Source organism: Salvelinus alpinus, chromosome 18 (assembly GCF_045679555.1).
Source record: "Salvelinus alpinus chromosome 18, SLU_Salpinus.1, whole genome shotgun sequence".
In the NCBI taxonomy this organism is placed as follows: Eukaryota; Metazoa; Chordata; class Actinopteri; order Salmoniformes; family Salmonidae; genus Salvelinus; species Salvelinus alpinus.
In genome coordinates, this window is record NC_092103.1 from 2,809,784 (window position 1) to 2,817,127 (window position 7,344).

Sequence of the window (7,344 nt, forward strand, 5' to 3'; positions counted from 1 at the left end):
TCAGACATTTTATATGTCCAATAAGGCCGCTGAGGAAATGTTGTTCAAATCAAATCAAATATATATATATAGCCCTTCTTACATCAGCTGATATCTCAAAGTGCTGTACAGAAACCCAGCCTAAAACCCCAAACAGCAAGCAATGCAGGTGTAGAAGCACAGTGGCTATGAAAAACTCCCTAGAAAGGCAAAAACCTAGGAAGAAACCTAGAGAGGAACCAGGCTATGAGGGGTGGCCAGTCCTCTTCTGGCTGTGCCGGGTGGAGATTATAACAGAGCATGGCCAAGATGTTCAAATGTTCATAAATGACCAGCATGGTCAAATAATAATAATCACAGTAGTTGTCGAGGGTGCAACAAGTCAGCACCTCAGGAGTAAGTGTCAGTTGGCTTTTCATAGCCGATCATTGAGAGTATCTCTACCGCTCCTGCTGTCTCTAGAGAGTTGAAAACAGCAGGTCTGGGACAGGTAGCACGTCCGGTGAACAGGTCAGGGTTCCATAGCCGCAGGCAAAACAGTTGAAACTGGAAGAGCAGCAAGGCCAGGTGGACTGGGGACAGCAAGGAGTCATCATCATCATGCCCGGTAGTCCTGACGCATGGTCCTAGGGCTCAGGTCCTCCGAGAGAGAGAAAGAAAGAGAGAAGGAGAGAATTAGAGAGAGCATACTTAAATTCACACAGGACACCGGATAAGACAGGAGAAGTACTCCAGATATAACCTAGCCCCCCGACACATAAACTACTGCAGCATAAATACTGGAGGCTGAGACAGGAGGGGTCAGGAGACACTGTGGCCCCATCCGATGATACCCCCGGACAGGGCCAAACAGGAAGGATATAACCCCACCAACTTTGCCAAAGCACAGCCCCCACACCACTAGAGGGATATCTTCAACCACCAACTTACCATCCTGAGACAAGGCCGAGTATAGCCCACAAAGATCTCCACCACAGCACAAACCAAGGGGGGGGGGGGCAACCCAGACAGGAAGATCACGTCAGTAACTCAAACCACTCAAGTGACGCACCCCTCCTAGGGACGGCATGAAAGAGCACCAGTAAGCCAGTGACTCAGCCCCTGTAATAGGGTTAGAGGCAGAGAATCCCAGTGGAGAGAGGGGAACCGGCCAGGCAGAGACAGCAAGGGCGGTTCGTTGCTCCAGAGCCTTTCCGTTCACCTTCACACTCCTGGGCCAGACTACACTCAATCATAGGACCTACTGTAGAGATAAGTCTTCAGTAAAGACTTAAAGGTTGAGACCGAGTCTGCGTCTCTCACATGGGTAGGCAGACTATTCCATAAAAATGGAGATCTATAGGAGAAAGCCCTGCCTCCAGCTGTTTGCTTAGAAATTCTAGGGACAATTAGGAGGCCTGCGTCTTGTGACCGTAGCGTACTTGTAGGTATGTACGGCAGAACCAACTCGGAAAGATAGGTAGGAGCAAGCCCATGTAACGCTTTATAGGTTAACAGTAAAACCTTGAAATCAGCCCTTGCCTTAACAGGAAGCCAGTGTAGGGAAGCTAGCACTGGAGTAATATGATCAAATTTCTTGGTTCTAGTCAGGATTCTAGCAGCCGTACTTAGCACTAACTGAAGTTTATTTAGTGCTTTATCCGGGTAGCCGGAAAGTAGAGCATTGCAGTAGTCTAACCTAGAAGTAACAAAAGCATGGATTAATTTTTCTGCATCATTTAGGACAGAAAACTTCTGATTTTTGCAATGTTACGTAGATGGAAAAAAGCTGTCCTTGAAACAGTCTTGATATGTTCGTCAAAAGAGAGATCAGGGTCCAGAGTAACGCCGAGGTCCTTCACAGTTTTATTTGAGACGACTTTACAACCATCAAGATTAATTGTCAGATTTAACAGAATATCTCTTTGTTTCTTGGGACCTAGAACAAGCATCTCTGTTTTGTCCGAGTTTAAAAGTAGAACGTTTTCAGCCATCCACTTCCTTATGTCTGAAACACAGGCTTCTAGCGAGGGCAATTTTGGGGCTTCACCATGTTTCATTGAAATGTACAGCTGTGTGTCATCCGCATAGCAGTGAAAGTTAACACTAAACACTAAACAAACTAACAAAATAGCAAACGAACCGTGAAGCTATACAAAAATGAGTGCTGACAGGCAACTACACATAGACATACAACCCACAAAATACCCAAGGAATATGGCTACCTAAATATGGTCCCCAATCAGAGACAACAATAAACAGCTGCCTCTGATTGAGAACCAATCTAGGCAACCATAGACATATAAGTACCTAGACTAGAAAAACCCCATGACATACAAAAACCCCAAGACAATACAAAAACTAAACAAACCACCCTTGTCACACCCTAACCTAACCAAATAATAAAGAAAACAAAGATAACTAAGGTCAGGGCGTGACACAGCCACCACAGCTTCCCTGTATATGTTGTCGTCCACCAGGGTGTGTCGGATTTCTTTGAGTTTCTTGTGGATGTAGATCCCCTCCTTCAGTTCATGTAGGAAAGCCTCGGTTACCCCGTAAACTCTGGGAATAGACGGCACAAGACCCATAGACTCCAGGGCTCTGACCAGCGAAGGTATAAACCTGCAGGACCACAGTCTTTTCACCAGCTCCTCAAAATGGTTGAAGAAGTAGTATCTTGGGGGCTCGTATAAACACAGATGACGGCGCTGGCTGGGGTGATTGATCTCACAACCTATGCATTTTCTCTTATATTCTCTCCAATCACCATGTCTAAAAGTGGCTACAGAGGCCTTGATGGTGTCCACAAAAATAGTACTGACCACCCCATCAAACACATCCTCAGGCTGTGTACATGTAGGTGGTGTCGGGGGTCTTGCCAGGGGGGAGTAGAATGGTGGGCTTCGAGGCATAGAGTCCTTAGGTTCTGGCACCCATGACGTATCGGAGTCGTGGTATGTTGTATGAATATCCATGGTATATGCTGAAATTAAGAACCGGAGACTTTATGGGCACTCCTTTTATTATTGAACCAGTCCTTTGGTATCAGGGCGTGGTATCAGGGCGTGGTATCGGGGCGTGGTATCAGGGCGTGGTTAACGCAGCCACGTACTTAGTTTTCTTCGGGGGCTGACCCTTCTGAGGATGTCCCTTCTTGGGGTTCCTTTGAATCATAATCCTCAGGATTCGTATATACACTGCTCAAAAAAATAAAGGGAACACTTAAACAACACAATGTAACTCCAAGTCAATCACACTTCTGTGAAATCAAACTGTCCACTTAGGAAGCAACACTGATTGACAATAAATTTCACATGCTTTTGTGCAAATGGAATAGAAAACAGATGGAAATTATAGGCAATTAGCAAGACACCCCCAATAAAGGAGTGGTTCTGCAGGTGGTGACCACAGACCACTTCTCAGTTCCTTTGCTTCCTGGCTGATGATTTGGTCACTTTTGAATGCTGGCAGTGCTTTCACTCTAGTGGTAGCATGAGACGGAGTCTACAACCCACACAAGTGGCTCAGGTAGTGCAGCTCATCCAGGATGGCACATCAATGCGAGCTGTGGCAAGAAGGTTTGCTGTGTCTGTCAGCGTAGTGTCCAGAGCATGGAGGCACTACCAGGAGACAGGCCAGTACATCAGGAGACGTGGAGGAGGCTGTAGGAGGGCAACAACCCAGCAGCAGGACCGCTACCTCCGCTTTTGTGCAAGGAGGAGCAGGAGGAGCACTGCCAGAGCCCTGCAAAATGACCTCCAGCAGGCCACAAATGTGCATGTGTCTGCTCAAACGGTCAGAAACAGACTCCATGAGGGTGGTATGAGGGCTCGACGTCCACAGGTGGGGGTTGTGCTTACAGCCCAACACCGTGCAGGACGTTTGGCATTTGCCAGAGAACACCAAGATTGGCAAATTCGCCACTGGCGCCCTGTGCTCTTCACAGATGAAAGCAGGTTCACACTGAGCACATGTGACAGATGTGACAGAGTCTGGAGACGCCGTGGAGAACGTTCTGCTGCCTGCAACATCCTCCAGCATGACCGGTTTGGCGGTGGGTCAGTCATGGTGTGGGGTGGCATTTCTTTGGGGGGCCGCACAGCCCTCCATGTGCTCGCCAGAGGTAGCCTGACTGCCATTAGGTACCGAGATGAGATCCTCAGACCCCTTGTGAGACCATATGCTGGTGCGGTTGCACCTGGGTTCCTCCTAATGCAAGACAATGCTAGACCTCATGTGGCTGGAGTGTGTCAGCAGTTCCTGCAAGAGGAAGGCATTGATGCTATGGACTGGCCCGCCCGTTCCCCAGACCTGAATCCAATTGAGCACATCTGGGACATCATGTCTCGCTCCATCCACCAACGCCACGTTGCACCACAGACTGTCCAGGAGTTGGCGGATGCTTTAGTCCAGGTCTGGGAGGAGATCCCTCAGGAGACCATCCGCCACCTCATCAGGAGCATGCCCAGGCGTTGTAGGGAGGTCATACAGGCACGTTCCATTGATAATTTTTGTGTGATTTTGTTGTCAGCACATTCAACTATGTAAAGAAAAAAGTATTTAATAAGAATATTTCATTCATTCAGATCTAGGATGTGTTATTTTAGTGTTCCCTTTATTTTTTTGCGCAGTGTATTGTGCACTTCCTTAGCCGAACAATGCTCTGCCGCTGTTGGCTATGTACAAAAAGAGCATCCAACAACTCTAACATTTTCAATTCCATTAGATCCCAACTTTTAAAAGGAATAAGCATGCGCAACCTAAAATCCCCAGTCAGGCCACCATCACGAATCTTTTGGTTGTGGGTTTCCTCGTTGCTGATATAGAACTCCACGCATCCACATGGAAGTCCATTCTTTCTTTGTATTTTCACCGTGTGAAATACTCTTCCTGAGGAGCCAGGGGCACCTTCCCAACGGGTCTCGTAGCCCGTGAACACGCTATACCCCTTTGTGATAACTCTCAGTTCGGGACACACCACCTTGCGAAAAACCTGCCAGTCTTCAAGCCCGTAGTCCACTCCTAAAGTCTGGTCTGTATATTCTTCTCCTTCAGCTACGGTATAGAGCTTCACTCTACAGGCCTGGTAATCAAACTGATAACCCCATTGCTGTCCATTAGACATCATCACTTGATCTTTCAGCGCCGTTGCAGGCGGTATTTGGGTTCTATACACATTTGGAAACCGCATTTTTGGCCAATCGTATATTGCTGCTTTATACACGGACCTTTCTCTATGTTTCAACCGAGGTCCTGCTTCCGTTGTTACGGTCATCGCTGCTTTACTGCTGATCACAAAATCCATGTTTAATTTCTTTAGTGGTTTATCGTGGTCGCTTGTGTTGTTCTGGTTCTTATTTATAATGTGTCTTCCCCCAACCCAATACCCCCAGGACATTCCTGCTTCATAGACAACAGCCCTAAGGGCAATAAAATAGGGGGTGTGGGGCCATCCTCTTTGAAATGTTCAAACACATCCCCCCCTCAACGAGGTCCCTACACATCAATCATCATGACAACTTCAAAGGAATAGATGCAATATATGCATAAATTAACACACACTCTAACACATGACAACAGGAACAGGATGCACTTATATGGGCATAATCACGTGATAACTTCCAGCCAGGATGTCCTGACCGGATGCCCATATTTGGGCATGCACACGTCATCCGGACATAGGGTCATAAATCAAACGTTTGACGCGTGCCGTCTACTGTATTCTCTCTCTGGAGCCAATGGAAAAGTTTTCACTCAAGGGCCAGTCAAACACCTCTATGGGTTTGCCACCTGCACCAGTTATCAGACCTCCAGTGGACAGAAGAGAGACACCTGGGAATTCTGATCGGCCAACAAGGCTTGAGCCAAACATTCAACAACAGCAGCAGCCAGTGTGTGATCGTAAGTGTTACATGTAAGGTACATATTGTGGCCACCATCAACATCAAAGTTGCCCACCCCTGATCTATAATGTGATTGCGTTGATTATGTTGTATATATTTATCTTTATTATCCTTTATAACTTTAACTACTGAAAGAATATGAGGGATAAAACACAACTGTGTTCTGTTTTGTATTTTTGTAGCAATTCTTCGCGAGATCTTAACCTCCATAGAAATGATTGAGCAACAGAAAAAGCTGATTGTGTTGCAGCTTCAAAAGCTTCAGGCGAACAGATCAACACTGGATGAGGTTCCAGATTTGACAGACCTTCGACTTCCAATGTCCTCGCTGGAAGACATGAGGAGAGTTGAGGGTCAACTTTCAGATCAAGACTTAAAAAATAACCTCGTATGACAAGATATCATTATCATTACATGTATAGCTGAAAAGTAATCAACCAAGCCACAATCTGACCAAGAGTACCATTCCAGCTTACTTCAAATTAGTATTATATTCATCATATATGCATTTTTGTTTTTCAGACCATATATTTGGGACTGTCTGGAGGGATGAACACCAAGGAGAATGTGTGGAGAATCCTCTCAAAACTCCTTACAAATGGCCTGGCCATGAAAATGAATTGGAGAGGGGCCAATGGGAAACAGGCTTTTGAACCTCTTGCCTTAAAAAGTGTTGTTATCGGTAAGTTTGCTTTCAAGGCCATTGCATGGGGCAGAGAGGAATCAAGTGATTCATTAAATAAAACAGGCCAGCATGTCAATTTCATTGTCAGCTGGGAAGTTCATTATTACAACATAGTTTAAGGCAGGAAGAATATAATGAACTCGAAATATTTTACAAAAAGCCATTGATAGAACAGTGTTGTAGGGATAGGGGAGTTGCATAAACTATGAGTCATTTCTGGCAATATTTCAATAAGTGTTCTATTTTCTCTCTATCTAATATTACAAAGGTGCTGTGCATCGCAGCCATTCTGAAGTTCCTGATGTGAAGATAGAAAAATAAATAAAATGATGGATGCAGCTAGCCACTGACAGAGATGGAGGGAGAAAAAGTAGAGAGCGAGTGAGAAGTGACCAGACCGTGGAGGAGTGATGGAGAAAACTGAATGACTACCATAGCTTAAATAGAAAGAAATCTTAATTCATTAATAAAATTATATGAATCTTTCATGTTTAAGTAGTATTTTGGTGTTTTGATACTTTGTTGAAGGCAATTGATCATCATTAAAACTTTGTGGATGGGTATAATTTGTATGTATAAAATGTATAATAGTAATATTTAAAATGACTAAATCGGGTAATTTTGTGTACATTTATTTAAGTTTGCATCGGGCCACTTCTGCGTGGATTCTGGTAAAATTCCGGTAGACGGAAACGGGCCAATGTACTTGGGCTGATTCTGTGCAGTCAATCATTTTGATTCTGGGCCGAGTCCGACACCTGATTCCGGGCGGATTCAATCAGTTCCGTCCCCCCA

The 7,344-nt window shown here is 45.4% G+C and overlaps 1 long non-coding RNA gene across 1 annotated transcript; it reads left to right on the forward strand.

The window, feature by feature from the left end:
- Positions 1–6,386: 6,386 nt before the first annotated feature.
- LOC139544622 (uncharacterized) lies at positions 6,387–7,035 on the forward strand. Its single transcript, XR_011668901.1, has 2 exons — positions 6,387–6,546; positions 6,818–7,035. It is a non-coding gene; the product is annotated as an uncharacterized lncRNA (long non-coding RNA).
- Positions 7,036–7,344: the final 309 nt, after the last annotated feature.